General features: G+C 40.5%; 1 pseudogene; it reads left to right on the top strand.

Annotated features, from left to right (window-relative positions):
* The window catches only part of LOC119900688, a 50,069-nt pseudogene extending 39,236 nt beyond the window's left edge, over positions 1–10,833 (top strand).
* Positions 10,834–16,866: the final 6,033 nt, after the last annotated feature.

Raw genomic sequence — 16,866 nt, 5'->3', positions numbered from 1 at the left:
GTGAATGGAGTGAATCTGACGTAGTGTTAAAGCAATTTGAGTGGTCGGGAAGACTAGGAAGGTGCTATACAAGTACAGCCTATTTCCCATTTAACCAATCAACGTGACATACTAATTGATTAAATGTAGTTTTACCAGTCCGTACAGTCATTTCCCAATAATAACCACTAGTTGTTTATTGGAAATCTTTTACTTGAGTTACCTGCTATGCACCATCTATATCTGATTCTCATAATGAACGTATTATTATTCATCCTCGTGTCTTTTTCGTAGATACACGTGGAGGCTTTTCAGTGCTGCTAGGATTCAAATTCAAAGAAATGAGGAACATCTTTTTGAAATGTTCCTATTTGTGAAACTGGTCTAATAAATTTTTTTTTTAAATATTTAGCTATTGCTGAGTTTTAATGTAGCAAATATTTGGTCTTAAAAAAAGCTTAAAACCCCTTTTCATACCTGACTCTGAATCATTGTATAGATAGCGGAGTCATTGCTCTTAAACAGGAGCATGTATGTAAACAAAAAGCTGCCTTATAATCCACATTTATTTCTTTTTCTATCTGTACGACTAAGACATTTTCAGCAATCCATCTTTGGGCGTAAGGAGGATTTCCTGTCAATTAAAGGAGACCTATTATAATGTTTTTCCAGTACTATATTGTGGTTCTGTGACTCCTGTATAGCAGCTTTGCATGATTCAAAGTTCAAAAAAATTTTTTTTTCTTATACTGATTCTTCATGTAGGCCTTAATTTCAGCCTCTGTCTGAACAAGCTGTAGATGCTCCTGTCACTTTAAGGCCTCCCCTCACAAAGCCCACTGCTTTCTGATTGGCCAAGACTTGAAGCATGTTACCAGGCTGTTGTTGTTGCTGGGAAGAACAGGCAGACTGAGCGTTGCCATGCCATTAGTGTGGGAGCACATGACCATATATGGAACACCAGCTCAGTCTGGCTAGGTATTAAGTAGAACGGAGCTGTTGGTAGAAAAAGCAGTTCAAAACAGGGCATTCAGAACAGGAGGAAACCTGACGTTTTTGCTCACAGTGATTTCTTATAAATATTTTAACCTCATTTTTTGAAGCTTTGTCCATGTTTAACATGAACATCCAACATTTTAACATTGTAGATAAGTCATAAAATGTGGAAAAGTATAACAAGTCTCCTTTAAGATCAGTCTCTAGGCTTGAAACAGCCAAAGCATCAATACTCTTATGTTGCTTTATGTAGATGCAAAGCTGATTCTGATTATATTTTATGTTGTGGCTTTTTCATTTAACGTGTGATAAATACCCTTCTGCAACACAGTGGGCCACAATGTAGGGCTTAAACTTGTCTTGTATGTCTTACTATAAAGCACTGTGATGCTTTTTATAGCAGTTGTGGGATTACTAACGCACACAAACACTACACCACACCATTGTTGCAGAAATCCTCCCGGTCAGCCTCATTGAATGCAGATTGGACGATAATGTTGACTCAGTGTGTGAATCATATTTCCTTCAGCCCAGAAATTAATTGGACAATGCAGCCAGTGTCTTTTATCCACTGATGTCATGAGAGCCATTTTCTTGTTCTTCTTGCTTGTCTAACAGCCCTGTCTGTTTTGTTAGACACGCCTTTTATGTGCACAGGGACTATTAAGGGTTTTATGTTTCTCATTTTGTGTGTGTGTGTGTGCGCGCATTGTCCTTGAGCCTTTTGGAACACATCAAAAGCCTGTTACCAAATTTACCAAACTGTGTGCTCAGCACAAAGAGTCCCATGTGTTGCTGATTCCCTCTTTAGACCATAAATACCCTTCTCCTCAACAGATTGTCTGTCTGTAATGGCAAGATTTAGTGTGTGCGTGTGTGTGTGTGTGTGTGTGTGTGTGTGTGTGTGTTCTGTACGCAGCTTTTTTTTTCTTCTCAATTGTGCCCGCTGTGTGTGTGTGTGTGTGTGTGTGTGTGCGCGCGCGCGCGCGCAAACATGACAAGTTCCACAAGTCAGATTCCAAACTGAATCTGACCACTAATATGGATAATTACAGTGCAGAGTTGGGTAGCCGTACTTTGTGATCTTGAATACTGATTTTGAAGTCTTATATGATGATGTTTTCAACAACTGAAGAAGACTTCAGTCACCGTCCAGCAAATAACGCACAGTCGTCTTCTCCTCCAGGTGGCTCCTCTCTCTGGCAGCCTGAATGGGGATCTCCTCATGTCCTCTGGACTTGCCACCACCACTGGCGTCCCTGACCTGCCCCTGCCTCAGAAGCCCCTGGTGCGCTCCAGCCTGTCTGTTGCACCGGCCGACTATCCGGAGCGCACTGAAATGATGTTGCGAAGGGAGGGGAGCTCTTCCACCCTACCGCTGAAGACTGAGGTGCCGCTTCATCTCTTCAGCACCACCAACCAGCTGCACAAACCGGTGGGGGTGCAGCAACAGATCCCCACCAAGCTGGCCGCCTTCAGCAGTGGCAAAGGGAAAGGAGGCAAGGTTGGCAAAGCCTCACATCGCGCTGACAGCACTGGTAAGGAGTTAGACCTCAAATATTGAGTTTCACATAATCTGCATGGGTCATGGTGGCTCAGCGGTTAGAGAGACTATCTGGATACCAAGTGGTCACAGGTCGAATCCACATAAGTCTGTCACAAGGTCTGAGCAAAACACTGAACCCTGACGTGCTTGTGGATTTTGACTTGCTCTTTAACAAGGTACCAAATATGAGGTGTGACGTGATTTGAGTGGCTGCCTTCATATCCATATCCATGTCCATACTTGTTTTGGGTCACACTCTCTGTCTCCATGTATAAACATTTCCTGACGATAAGAATCAACTCAAATTAATTAAAGTGCACTCACTTCACTATGTGGAGTCTGCATCATAAACAGTAATATATGTATTCAAAGGTGTGCATTCTAGGGCTGCAACTAACAAGTACTTTCATTTTCGATTAATCTGCTGATTATTCTTGCAAGTAATCATTTGGTGTCTAAAGCATTGCACTTTTTTTTCAGCACCTAAAGATGACAACATCAGCAGTCTAAAACCTAATTTACTGCAATGTAGGACTAGGAAAATCAACAAATCCACACATTATGCTGTGTTAAACCTCAAAGTATAATGTGCAATCTTAACAGTACACTGCTCTCACATCCTGCATTCACTATAGGGTGAATAGGGTGATAAAAACATAGTGTAGTATCATATCTACAGCTGGCGGTATATCGGTATAACGAGGTATACCGATTATAATTTCAAAAGAGATATAAAAATAGACAATACCGTTTATACCGATATAGCTGTTGAGTTAATTAATATATTTCCGTAAAGTCCTGTCTGTGTTATCTCCTCTCTCTCTCTCCCTCACCACGAACTATAATTAAAACGGTGAAATAAAAACAAGCTAAGTTACTACAAATAGTAAAATCATATCCGCGAAAAACTAAGTAGACAAAATTTGAATGTTTTCTAATAATATTTACTGGTAGGTCAACACTGACAAAGGTTTCCAATATTCAAAATTTTCCAATTTTATCATGTAATATTAACTTTAATATCACAAGTTAGAATAATGTAAAACTCCTGAAAAAGAAGACACATAGCTGCTGACAGTTACTTCATAAGTTAATAATAAACACTTAAGTATTCATAAGTGTCCAGAGAATGACTGTATTGCAACTTAAAAAACAGCTACATGTGCTTTGTTGTAGGCTAGCTCTCCAGCTCACAGAGTAGCTGCAGATTTCTATGAAGTGGACGAAACACATGCACATGTAAACCAGATAGACTTTCAGATAGACCTTAATTATGGAAGTGCTGAAGTGGGATAAGTGGGCAGCTTTGACTCAGGGTAGAACGGTCGTCCCCTTAAAGGAAGGTTCGGTACCTGAAATTTCTCCTGGTGGCTGTGCCATCAGTGTGTGAATGAGTTAATTTCTGTTTCTGATGAGCATTTGGGTCTCTGCTCATAGGTGGGTGAATGTGATGTAGTGTAAAGCACTTTGAGTGGTCGGAAAGACTAGAAAGATGCTATGCAAATACAGCCTATTTACCATATGTGACAGTGTGTGTACGTCCGCACTGCGCTCCAACAAATAGAAGGGCCAGCTGCAGAAGAAGCTCTTGTTAAGTGACCTCTCTTGAAGTGTCCTTCTTTACTGTACCAGAAAATAACTGGTAGGTGGTGCTAAAAATTTGAATAATTAAGATTAACATGTGGGAGACCTGGGTTCGATTCCCACTGTGAGACATCCACCATGTGTCCCTGAGCAAGACACTTGACCCCTAGTTGCTCCAGAGGCGTGCGACCTCTGACATGTATAGCAATTGTAAGTCGCTTTGGATAAAAGCGTCAGCTAAATGAATAAATGTAAATGTAACATGACACACAGATGCGACATGGTGATGCAGTGGTTAGCACTGTCACCTCACACAAGAGGTTCTGTGGATACAGGCCTTTCTTTGTGGAGTTTGCATGTTCTCCCCGTGTCTGAGTGGGTTCTTTTCATGTTCTCCTGCTTACTCCCACTGTCCAAAGACATGCATAGGTTAATTGGTGACTCTTTGCCCTTAGGTGTGAACGTGTATATGACTTGTTTGTCTCTACGAGTTAGCTCTGTGATGAACGGGCAGTCCAGGGTTACCAATGACAGCTGGGATTGGCTTCAGCCCCTTCGCAACCCTGCACAGAGTTAACTATACTACTGACTACGCCTGCAATAGTGCTAACCCAAAAATATTATTCTGATTACATAATATTTAAACCAAATAATAACACACATCAGAATATGAAAAAGAGCAGTTAAATGATGACTCAAGGTTTAATTTACTTTGGTAGAGAAATTTTGAATTAAAGAACATTTTATCGCAATGAAAGTAAATATAAAAACATTGAGCCCATTGAGCTAACAGTAAATATTAATATATCTGAATGACACTTCTCACAGTTACTATGCATCATAAAAGGAACAGAATGAGGGTGTGGGACCTGGAAAATGCTGAAAAAAAAATTGGCCATTACATTGAGGGGCACCCTATTAGCGATATGCTCTTTTCACTCAAAATCTTCAAGCAAAGTATTTTTCTGTTGATGGATTAATCAACTTATCGTTTCAACTGGAGTGCGGTCTTTCTCAATTGCAAATGATGAGGGTTTTTTTTTTTACATGCATAAGTGTGTGCGTATGGCAGTATCATGGAAATACTACTGAGATGTCACGTAAAGTGTGCATCAATAGTTGATATGGGGGGTAGCACCATCCTCAGTATGTATACTGACACAGGAAACAAAGGGAAAGAGTGAGACAGTAAATAGAGAAGGTGCTTCTACGAGTCTGCCACTCAACGGGTGATTTGATGTCTACGTTTTCTTTTAAAAAGCAGCTGCTTCTATTCCATCAGATGCCAACTCACACTAACATTCAAGTATCATAAAAGTAAACTCTTTTTCAAACGTGTTTTGCGTGTAGCACTGAGGTTTTCTCCTTCTCCTGCATATGATATATAACAGTGCAGAATTTTCTATTTTAAAATGGATTTTTCTTGCCCATTGTCATTGATATATGCGCCATCTGTGTCTGACATGATCAGCATGACTTAAGTAGCTCATTAGGATCACATTAGTTGTCTAAATTGGGTCAGCCCTCCAATATATCAGATTGTGGCCTGAGAGAGGCTAGGATGCTCTAGTTTACCAATGCAATCTAATTTTACAATTAAATCACCCTCTGTCTCTGTGTGTCTCCTGTTTTTTTTTTTTTTTTTTTTTTGATCTCTCCTCCTCCCCCTCTCAGCCTCACTGGATATGAAGCAGATGCTGCCAATGAAGCTGTCTGCCCGAGACGACAACGCCCTGAAAGCCAAGCGCTCCATCAGCCCCCACCAGCATCTCCCGCTGTCAGCCCCTCCTCAGCCTCATTCCCTGCATCACCACACAGGTACCTTCATAACCACAAGCTGTTCATGAGCGTGCGCACGCGCACACACAGGCTTCCTCCTATGCTCCATAAGGACAAACCTAAACACAATCTCCTCTCATCTGTGTTTGCCTTCTGCATTATTAAACTTGGTTCTCACAGACACAGACATGAGACATACACATTCTCCATCTGGGCAAACCGGACCCCGCCTGATCACGTTCCTCTCTAATGCTTACCTTCATGCCCAGCCTCACCCTGAGTAAACACCTATCAATTTCCAATGCTGCGTTGTGATTAATGGCAGGCTGTACTGTTGACACAGACATGTTAACACTTTAATCCCGTGCCCTCCCAGTTACCACTGCCAAAAAAAACTGAGATAGATTACAGTTAGGCTGAGTAAACCCAGCTGTATTAAACAGGTACAAATGAATTATCTGCCACTAGTTCATATGCTATTTGTGTTGTAATCTTTTGTTCTCTAATAGCCTTTATTGTCTGTCTCTGACAGATCAACTCAGTCCTCCAGACAACGCTGGATCAGACACCCAGTCCACCTCCTCTATCAGCACCTCTCACCCTCCAAATGTTCAGAAGCCCCCTGTGCCTCCTGCACAGTCCCATCGTCAGTCATCCATGCAGCCTCCCACCATCCCTCCCCACTCGCAGAGCACCGGCTCCCTCCAGTTCCAGTCCCATCTGCAGCCGCAGAGCCTCGGTTCGAACACCCCGGCCCATGTCCAGGTAAATGTTCACGGGCTAACCCACAGCCACAGCATGCCGCCACCCTACAAGACCAGCACAGAAGACCTCAATAAAGAGGATGTCATCTTCTTCTAAACTCCAGACTGCTGCCCTCAGATCAACTACAAAAACAAAAAGGAAAAGAATGATGGGATGGTTGTTGGTCCCAAATCAACCCCATTCCAAGGAGCCACTTACATGCGATAATGTAATGTTGATGGTATGTTTAGTGTGGGCGGATGTAGTGTTTTTTAAGGCTTCATAAGGGAAGATAGTGGAAAAATCTGTACGAAGTTGCAGCAAGCCTATGCAGAGAGCAGAGACTTCCAGCACTTCAGTGGAACCATGAGGAAAGAAAAATATTCAAGAAAGATGACATTTCTATTTAAACACTGCTAACCCATTTTTGTTTTTAAGCTGCCACAGTTTCTCTTTATTTAAATTTTAGTTTCATTTCTTAACTCAAGAGGTGATGGGTATAAAGAGGAAACTTTTGAAGAAACAATGTAACGTGAGTGAAAAGGTTTAAAATGAAGTTTGAATACCAATCCAAAGACATTAGCCGCGAGAGCCGAAGGGGAGTTGTCTGAAAGGAACAATGCGAAAGAAGAACGGTCCGGTGCTTTTCAGGAGACTCCAATCAGGCTGGTTAGTGAAGCATGAAAGTGAAAGTGATGGAGCCCTGGCCTTAACCATCTGCTTGTACTGGACCTGCAACCACAAGAAGTGATTCAACAGGAACTCAGAAGTGATCCAAGTCTTAATACGTAAACACTCTCTACTTTGTGTTTCATTTGCACAGTGTAAATACTCCATTCCAGACTAATGAATGAACTTTTATGGACTAAATGTGTATTGTTTGGTTGTTCTGTTGTCAAAATTGTGAAGGATCACTTCATTTTGTTTTCGTTTTCTTCTTAACCATGCTTATGACAGACGGCTGGAATTGTAGAATACACTTCTACTGTTGCCACTGGTTGTGAAACTTAACTTTGGTCAGTAGATTAGAAACAGACAGTCCCCTTCCCCACCCCCCCGGCTATTGTGTAATAATGCTTCGTTTCAATTAAGGGAGAGTTCAGATTGTGGCAAAAGCCACTGTTTTTCCAACTCATGCAGAGTGAGACAGACTCAGGGATGCCTTTATTATGTCTGCACAGTTTGAAGTTATGAGAGATTAGTCTACTTTAGGGATTTTCTTGCATTTCCTAGCAGGAGCTCTATTACTATGTACTTTGACACTTCAAAATACCCCACTCTGAGAGCCACCGCTTTAGAGGTTAAAAGATGTATTTTCCAAACAAAAACAGTAGAGCTGCTGTTGACACCATAGACGAAAAAAAAAAGGCCTCACTGAGTTTGTCTCTCTTCAGCTCTCTTTAAGAGACCCTTTTCTGAGAAACATCTGTTGGCATTTTAGTGGAACTGTAGTGTACTGGACAATCCACGACACTTCACGCTGTGTGTTGTTTTAAGGATAAAATTAACCTTTAACTGCTTCGGCAGAGAAAAGAGTAACTCTAGAGAACATCAGTAATAATCAAAACAATTTTATATAGAGCTGATGTGCACTGAAAAAAATAAATCCATAATCATACTAATAGGAAACTGATTGATGATTTTGCACTGGTCAGTTCAGTAGAATAAAAGCTAGGGTGTTATTCCCAAATGTAAACCGTGATTATACAGATAACACTGAAACCAAGGCCTAAATGTGAATAATGGGAAACGGTGTTGAAACGGTTCATTCAGAAATATCTTCACTCCTTTGGTGCATTAAATAATTTTAAATCATTCTTCCCCCTTAACTACTCATACAGTATATACATGCACTGAGTCTTCCACAGACTCATAGGACAAATGTGGCCAGGAGTGTGCAGTGTATGGATTCCCCAGTTCAAGTCAGGAAATGAAAAGTTGATTTGATTGATGAGTCGTGTTTTTTTTAATGCTTGTGTCTCTGAACCTCATTTTGCTGACTCGTCAGGATGGGTTCATTTTAGCTACACCCGTATATCTTTGAGATGTCAGTTTTAATTGAGACCCTGAGGTCTCATTGGCGGCCTGTTTTATTGATTGCTGATGACAATTCATTAGCTGGGTCTTTAATCTCTGTGCCTGACAGAACAGTGGTACTGTGACGGGTGCAGTGGTCCTGCAGCAAAAAAAGATCAGGACCACGATCAGCTGTTATAAAAGAAATATGGAGATCTCATTTTTTTTCTACGTATGTAGGTGAGAACTTTTTTAAAATCATGAAGTAGTCGACACATTTGTGTGTTTTGTGTCTCTGGAGGGAAAAAAATGACAGAAGAGCTTTTTGTCCTTGTCCAAATAAGTTTGTCTCTGAAGCTATTGATCGCTTCAGCTGGAGTGTTTATGTATATTGTTGTACATACTGTATGTGATCTCCTCTGCACCGGCTGCCCTCTTACACATTGTATTAAGAAAAGAGATATTTGACATGAATCAAAATGCAAAAGTCAGCCAAAAGTCTGTTTGTGCGGATGTGTATATACACTTAAAATACACACCTGGGTGTGTATGTACGATAAGGTACGCCTCACTTGGATAGACTTGTGGCAGTTTAATGAAAACGCTGTCAGTGATCGCTGTTGTTTAAATGAACTAAAAATGAAGGTGTGCATATTTAATCTGTGTGTTGATGTTGTAGCATTGAAGCCGAGGTGCACTGTGTGACTGTCTTTCTCCTGCGATTCATCTTCACCAAGATTATGTAGCAGCAAACTAAATCATCTGCTTGTTTCAGTTAAACCAAAGACTCATTCAGCTGACTGGGTTCCTGTCTGTGCCTCTTATATGAAGGATAAATGACACTGTGCTGGTTCTGTGGTCGTCCACAAGGTGTTATTACTTGTAAAAAATCTTCCAGGGAGTGTCCATAACAAGTGTGTTTACAGCACATTGTAGTCCAGCTCATATCATGTTTTGGATTTGGTGTTTGTTTTTTGCTTCCTCACGTCCAGATCTCTTTATACAGATACGGTCATCTTGAATACAGAGTGCACACAAACAATAACTCAAATGGTAAGTTGAAGTTATTCTGGTATTCTGGCTTATAGTGGCACAACCCAACTAAAGCGTCTGAATGTTTCATTGTCAGATATGCTGAGAAGATATTGTATCTATATTGTATCTACAAACGGCTATGAAGTATTAATGTGCATGTAAACATACTTGGTTTTTATTTGGAGGAACCCTAAAAAACACATTTTTCCAGACTTTGACAAAACAATCCCACCCCCCCTACATGGTCTTCATCTGCATAGTTAAGCCAGTGCATCACTTCAAGTCCAACACGGACAAGAAGTCTTCGGAGTGATACAGATAAAATCAAGACAGTGAGTGAAGACCATGTGATGCGGTTAAAAGCTTCGGAAAAAGCCTGTAAGTGAAGCTCAAGTTGAGATGTTTTTTGTCTAACTACTTCAAACTAGTATTCCCAAGGTGAAGAGTGACCTTTCATGCTTAACTGTTCAAGACATTTCCACATCTGTCCATTTTCCTTTATTTCCTTTAATACTGAATGAGAGATGTTTAGGCAACAAGACAACTGGTGTAAGGGCATTTTATTGCTGCTCCAGGTAGAAGACTTTTAGTAAACCTCAACAGAAGATATGGATGCTGACTGTTTGTGCCACTGTTTGGATCAACTCAAGTCTTAAATGTTCTTTTGCTGTACTGAAATGCTTAACTTCTTTTGCTCTGCTTGAAAACTTTGAAGCCAGTCAGTCACATAACTCTGTGTGTGTGTGTGTGTGTGTGTACAAGTGTGTGTACGGTTGCCACCAAAAACACAGCAGAAACATTTCTAACCGACTTGTTTCCAGTTGTGTCCTTTATACACGCACTCTTACACACGTATTGGACCTGTAATGTGTAAATAATCATGAACATATTTTATTTCCTCTGCCAATTTTACACTAGTCACTTTGGATAGTAGCATACTTGAAGGGGAAAATGAATGTTTATAATGCTTATTATTATTATTATTGTCTGTGAACTTTTATTTTTCCAAGAGCTGTCTAATGACATTTGTAGCACACAACAAAACAGATTTTTGTACCGTTTTATTTTATTCACTGCGAGATGTTAGAACGACCTGTGGACACAAACTGCTGCCTTAGAGAGAGTTTAGTAATAAAAAGTCTTGAATCTGCGTATTCATTGTCTTGAATTTTTTGCAGGGACTAACACAAACTTTTTTGTTTGCTGCATATTTGGATCATTGCTGTTTAGGTGAAAGTCAAGCATGCGATGGATGTTTCCCATTCGAGCAAATTTCTATTTACAAGGATTTTTCTTTTTTTATTCAACAACTACCACATACGTGTGTACCGTGTAATTCTGCCTCATTATTTAGATTTCTATTCACTGCTTGTCAAAATAATCCTGACCACCCAATTAGCTAGCACCCTCGCCATTCCTTAGTGTCTAGGAGGTGCAACAACAGTGTTATTGACCCTGTGTTTAGACAACCTAATAACAGTCTATTCCCAGACAAAGCTCTATTTTCAGGTGCTGTGGTTGTGGCTGTTCAATCCCTCTGTTAGACCTTACTCAGAGCAGGGCTGTCGGGTTCCTGCGTTATTGTCATTCTGGCTGGGAAGACGCTACAGTAGTGGCCGGTTTTTTATTGTCTGCTGTCATTAGTGGCTTTCCTGTGTCTCCTCTCAACAATTATTTTTCCAGGCTGCTTCCCCTGTGGAGGGAAGCTGCATTTTACTCCGTCTTTGTTTCTGTCTCGTTCCTGCCCATTTCATGTCTCCCTGTCTCTTCCCCTCTCATCCAACGTCTCCAGTCCTACTCAACTCAACCGCCTCACAGCTTGGAGGCGTGCAGTTTGCAGGAAGTCAGGATTCTTAGCTGTTGTTATTCTGCGTCAGAGGCTCCTCTCACCGCAAATTTAAACAAATAGATGCTACACAGAGACGGACGTGCAGACAAACCTCCCTGTAGGCTCATAAAACACTGAGACAAATCTTAGTTTGATAGACTCCCTGTCAGCTGTTGGTTTATATTTGTTTTTGCTCTTCCTTTTGAATGTAACAGCTTCTTTGCACTTTGGCATCGTGTAGATTGGAATGTTTAAAGAGTTCATCCTGGCTACTGAGCAACACCACAGCTCAAATTCAGGGGTTCCCAACCTTTTTGGCTAGTGACCCCTCAAAATGAAGCTGTACTTTTGACCTTTGTAACTGGTTGCATATGTCAGGTCAGTCAAACAATTAGGTTGTTTTTCTCCTTTGTCTTATTTGAGGAATTTTGGAAGTCTGATTATTATAAATTTACCTCTGATTGTAAGAGGTAAAATTGTCCTGTAACTCACAAGAATCTAAAGCTAGCTAACAGCTCTGTGAGGATTTGCCGCTGCGGTGCTTTTAGCTAAATGCTACTGTCAGCATGCTAACATGTTCACAATGAAGATGTTAATGATGACGATGCTAAGCAGTAATAAAAAGATATAATAAGGTATAATGTTTACTATCTTCACCATCTTAGTTTAGCGTGTTTGCATGCTAACATTAGCACTTAACAGTTGAGGGAATGTAATTAGTATTTATCATTAACAAAAGTATTGGATCAACTGAAATTTGGGCACAAACTGAAAAGTCAGAGGATCACTGATGTTATTCCAATTCATCCTAAGGGGGACATGAATTCCTGTACCAAATTTCATGGTAGTCTGCCCATTAGTTGTTGAGATATTTCACTGTGGACAGAAGTGATGGATCGAATAATAAACATGATTGTATGCGGCCGGCTTTTTCCCACCTTACTATCTTGTTATATCAATTGAAACCTCTCAGATTATCTTGTCTTGTGGAGCCCTCACGCCGACTTTGGGAACCAGAAATCAGATTTCATCCCCCTCACCATCCAGCTTGCTGTTTTTGCCAGTGATGTTATAAAGGAATGTGTTTCAAGGCTGCTTATCTGAGTGTTGTTTCATCACTCCCGGCTGACACAAAGATCCTTTTGTTGAAAAGTCAAATCTGTCCTCCATGCTAACACCCAAGGTGATTACAGGAAGATAGCCGGCAGGAAAACATATCTCTCAGCCAAGGCTGCTTCAAACTCTGCTTACATAACCTCCTTGGCAAGCTGTGGTAGTTTCTGAAACTTTGTTCAAGATTAGATGTTTTGCATTTTTCAGGTTGTCGCTGTTATCAGTGATTAAGAGCAAACAAACAGTAGGTCTGTGGCCTTCAGCAGCAGCGTGTAGCAGTTACATATTTACAGTACGTCTCCTGATTTCATGCTGTCTGCTTTGTCGTTTTTCTTCGGATGAATGAGAATCATCGTTCCTCCAACCTGCTCGACTGATCTTCCATCTTGTGTCGACAAACGAAGTCCCTGTGTGGGGGATAATGGTGAAAAGGCCTCCACAGAGAGAGTTCATGCCAGGTAGAAATCAGATCAGGTGGATGACTATTGTTCTGCCAGAGGAGACGCCTCAGGTGAAATGAAAGAGAGAGATGGATTATAAAGGAAGTGTGCTCTGTGCTGACTCGCCCTTTGTGCTCACAGCATTTGCATTTTGCAGTCAGCTGTAGCCTGGTGACTGTCCGGTCATTCCAGTTTTATTCCCATATGCTTGTGTGCTGATTACACTGCATCAGGAAGAGATATGACACCGCTGTGACAGATAAGCCAGTTCCAACACTTGAAATTCTTAAGTAGCAGTGTCCTTTTGAGTTTCCTGTAGACAAATCATTGCTTGATCACAAAACAATGTTTTGCCTAAGATTAAAGGCATAGTTTTGGGAAATTTGCTTAAGAGTTAGATAAGAAGATCAGTAGGCTACAATTGTTTAATAACTGTCCTTTCAATTTGAAAACCAGCTAAAAAAAGGTGTTACTGTGACTATAAAACTGAGCTAAAGCTGAATCGCAGTAACGTTAACTTCACTTTGCCACAGAGAAACGGCCAACACAGCTCAGCTAAACGGCACTTTATCAAGCGAAACCTAGCTGGTGAGGTATAGATAGCATAGCTAGCATTAGCTAAGGTTAAAGCTAAAACTGAATTTACATATAGATTTTTACCTACCTGATAAAATTCATTGAAAAATATACATTTTAATGAACTAATATCTTGGTTATTATGTTTGTTATAACCCAATGATAAAGTGGAGCCATAATGGAGAAAAAAGCCCAGCTAAACTCCTGCTAATGGTAACTAGCTTAGCAGAGTGGAAGTAACTGCCATCTCAGCCTTTGACTCTAATGTTCAATTTGGTGTGTTTAAGCTACCAAAGTCACATATTTAAATATTACATAGTATACTATTTGCTGGTTAGCTAGGTTATCTTAGCTTTGCATAAAGACTGTAGACATGGGGAAACAGCTAGCTTGGTTAAAAAGAAATTCGCCTACCACTAACTTAAAAGCTCATTTTATCTGAAAATGACTATGTGCTAGATTAGCCTATTTCTTGACAGGGCAATTCATTGCTAATAAATGCAGGCAATTCCTTTTATATAAAGCCTGTAGTCAGAAATGGCAGATGTTTGATCAACAACAAGGACCCCTTCACCATTTTATACAGTAATTTTCCATTTGTACAATAATTAACATCAGTGCATGGTCTGTCCACAGCAGCATTTCCATCTGTATTTCAGGATGCAGTTTTGTTCGAGGCTGATGCAGTGTGGGAGGTCTCTGTGGCATTTTCAAAGAAATAGAAAGAACTTCCCTCACACACAAACATAAACCCACACTCACACACTTTTTTATACCTAAAATCAAACACTGGTGGTGCCAAGACAAATAGCCTCCTGGCAGTTGAAAACCCTCTCCATGTCAGAATGTGAAGATGTGGGCAAAGTAGTTGTTTCTTCAAAGATTATTCCTGGAAAGACCCAATATAAGCTATGTGTTTCTTATCAGCATGATGGTGGTGGCTGTTGAGATGTTTCTAAAAGTCTGTGCCAAGCATTGAGGAATATGTACACTGCTTTTAAGAAAATGGGAGTGGAAAACAAAATCTTCACATAAGTACATGAATATCTGCCTGCAGGAAGCCCTTAAATCCAGATAGATATGTGAAATTAATCTAAAGTGAGTAAAAGAGAGCTGTACAGTCTTACTATAGTTATCAGGCACTTTTGTTGATGGTGCACTTAAATCTCCCTGTATTATCTTGAAGAACTCTCTGTGAGGATTTGTTGTTCCTTTCGAAGAATGTAGCCTGAGGTGGTGCACTTCACTTCAGTACGACCTTTCAACATCTTCAAAAGCGGAGGAAAGTTGCTTTCAATCAGATGGTTTTGTGTCTTATATCTGTGTGCTCTTTTATATTTTCGTTGAGTGTTTCTGCAACTTCAGCTAGTCTTTTTCTTGAATGTAATACTAGCTGATGGAAGGCGAAAGGCCGCAAAATCCAAAAGATCTAAACTCTAAATGGACAAACGGGTGAGAAAAAAACAGCGTACAGCTTCCTCAGCACTTCCCTCTTTCATCTTGGAAGACTGGCGTGCAGCAGAGCTCATCACAAGTGTAGCGCTGCTCTACAGGGGGGATCTAAACACGGCCTCTCTGATTTAGGAGCTGGAACAGAGCAGTCGCCAGCCTCTCACCAGAGCTGGCAGGGTTGCATTGCTGTCTGGCCAATGTTGATGAGGGAAGGAGGGTGGGGGTGGAGACGGAAGGACGCTGCCAAAAGACCAAAAAGGCCACTAACTGCTGCGACACCAAACACCGGAATAAGACAAAGCTGGTTGGATTTGTGTGCCAGCGTGCAGAATGAAAGAAAGAATTTGAATTTATAATCTCCTTTATTTAACTACTCAAAGGTTATACCATTAAACAGACATGTGCTTCACTAGAGACAGAAACCCAACACAAATGCAAGAAGAAAAAACGTTCAGAGGCACAACCCCCCACCCCAAAGCCCATTTAGAGCTGAATATCTCCATAGCGTCCACTGATAATAAGCATATTCAGCTCTCGGTCGAGTTGCCACCATGCTCTGCAGGACCTCCACTACATCTGTGGGGCCAACTCCCTGAATATCTAGTCTTTTTAGTTGTCCAAATGGGAAACTTAGCCCACCCAGGTGGGAATTTTACCATAACATGCAGTCTGACAAAATGTCTTGGGCCAAAAATGTATAAATGAAATGAAACAAGTTCTCGCAAACACTGAAACCATGGCAACAAAAAAAATGCAAACAGGCCCTTTGACCTGAAACATTGCAAAAATAAATGTGCTAAACTCTCAGCATGTAAATATAACTGACTCGGATCCAGGTGTGTCAGTTTACAACTATTGCCCTGTGTACCCGGCCATGTCTCCTACAGATTATGTTTATTTACAACTAATTTATTTTGCCAAATATGTTTTGCACGAAACTGCTGTTGGATTAGGTCAATGGCAATGTTTCTTCAAGTGAAGGAAGTGGCATTTTTTTGCACTGCAGGCAGGTTGAAGACACGGAGGTCAGGGTTGATGTTTGTATTATATAAGGAGATTTAGGCAACAAAACCACTAAGTTTATGGTCAGACGAAAGATTGTGGTTTCAGTTAAATATTAATAAAGTAAACACATTGTCTTGTACCTCAACTCAGTGTTGACCATATCAATATTTAATCAAGACCATCATCCATACCCAGCCTTAACCAAGAGCATTGAGTGCATGGCCATGAAATGTTAATCATGCTTTAAAGCAAAGGAAGTAGGCTGTCTATTATTGCTGCTATTCTGCAGGATACATCTATTATAAGAATTTTCCGACTTTGCAGATACATACGGGTAAAAAAAAGTTTCCTAATTATGTTGATGAAAATCTAATTTAGGTTGCATTATGTTTCTCTCTAAGCATATTTGCATTTGCCGTTAGTGAAAGAACTATTCACATTGTTTACTTCAGTAAGAGCAGAGTAAAATAAAAGTACAGAAGCATTGGCAGCAAAATAAAATTTAAGTAACGATGACTTAATGTGTAAGAAGCATTTTACTGTTCAAGGTGGAGCTCATTTTTGCTTCTTTATATACTGTAGTTTTGTCTAGTTTCATCCAGCACTTGAGTTAAAGTACTTGAGTTACATTACTCCAGTGGCTGTTACAAAGTAGTAGTATGTAAGGTCAGAAGACGAGAAGAAAATGCAGCACAGCCATGTCTGATTTTCAGTTGGAGGAGCGACCAGGCAGGCTGCCTCTGATTCACCGTCAGCTAAGGTTCTCATCAGCT

This window comes from Micropterus salmoides, unplaced genomic scaffold, assembly GCF_014851395.1.
Source record: "Micropterus salmoides isolate LMB-PRFRI ecotype aquatic unplaced genomic scaffold, ASM1485139v1 Ms_hic_scaffold_13, whole genome shotgun sequence".
Classification (NCBI taxonomy): domain Eukaryota; kingdom Metazoa; phylum Chordata; class Actinopteri; order Centrarchiformes; family Centrarchidae; genus Micropterus; species Micropterus salmoides.
Note: the sequence above shows the minus strand (reverse complement) of the source record. Positions and strands in the feature narration are given on the sequence as shown.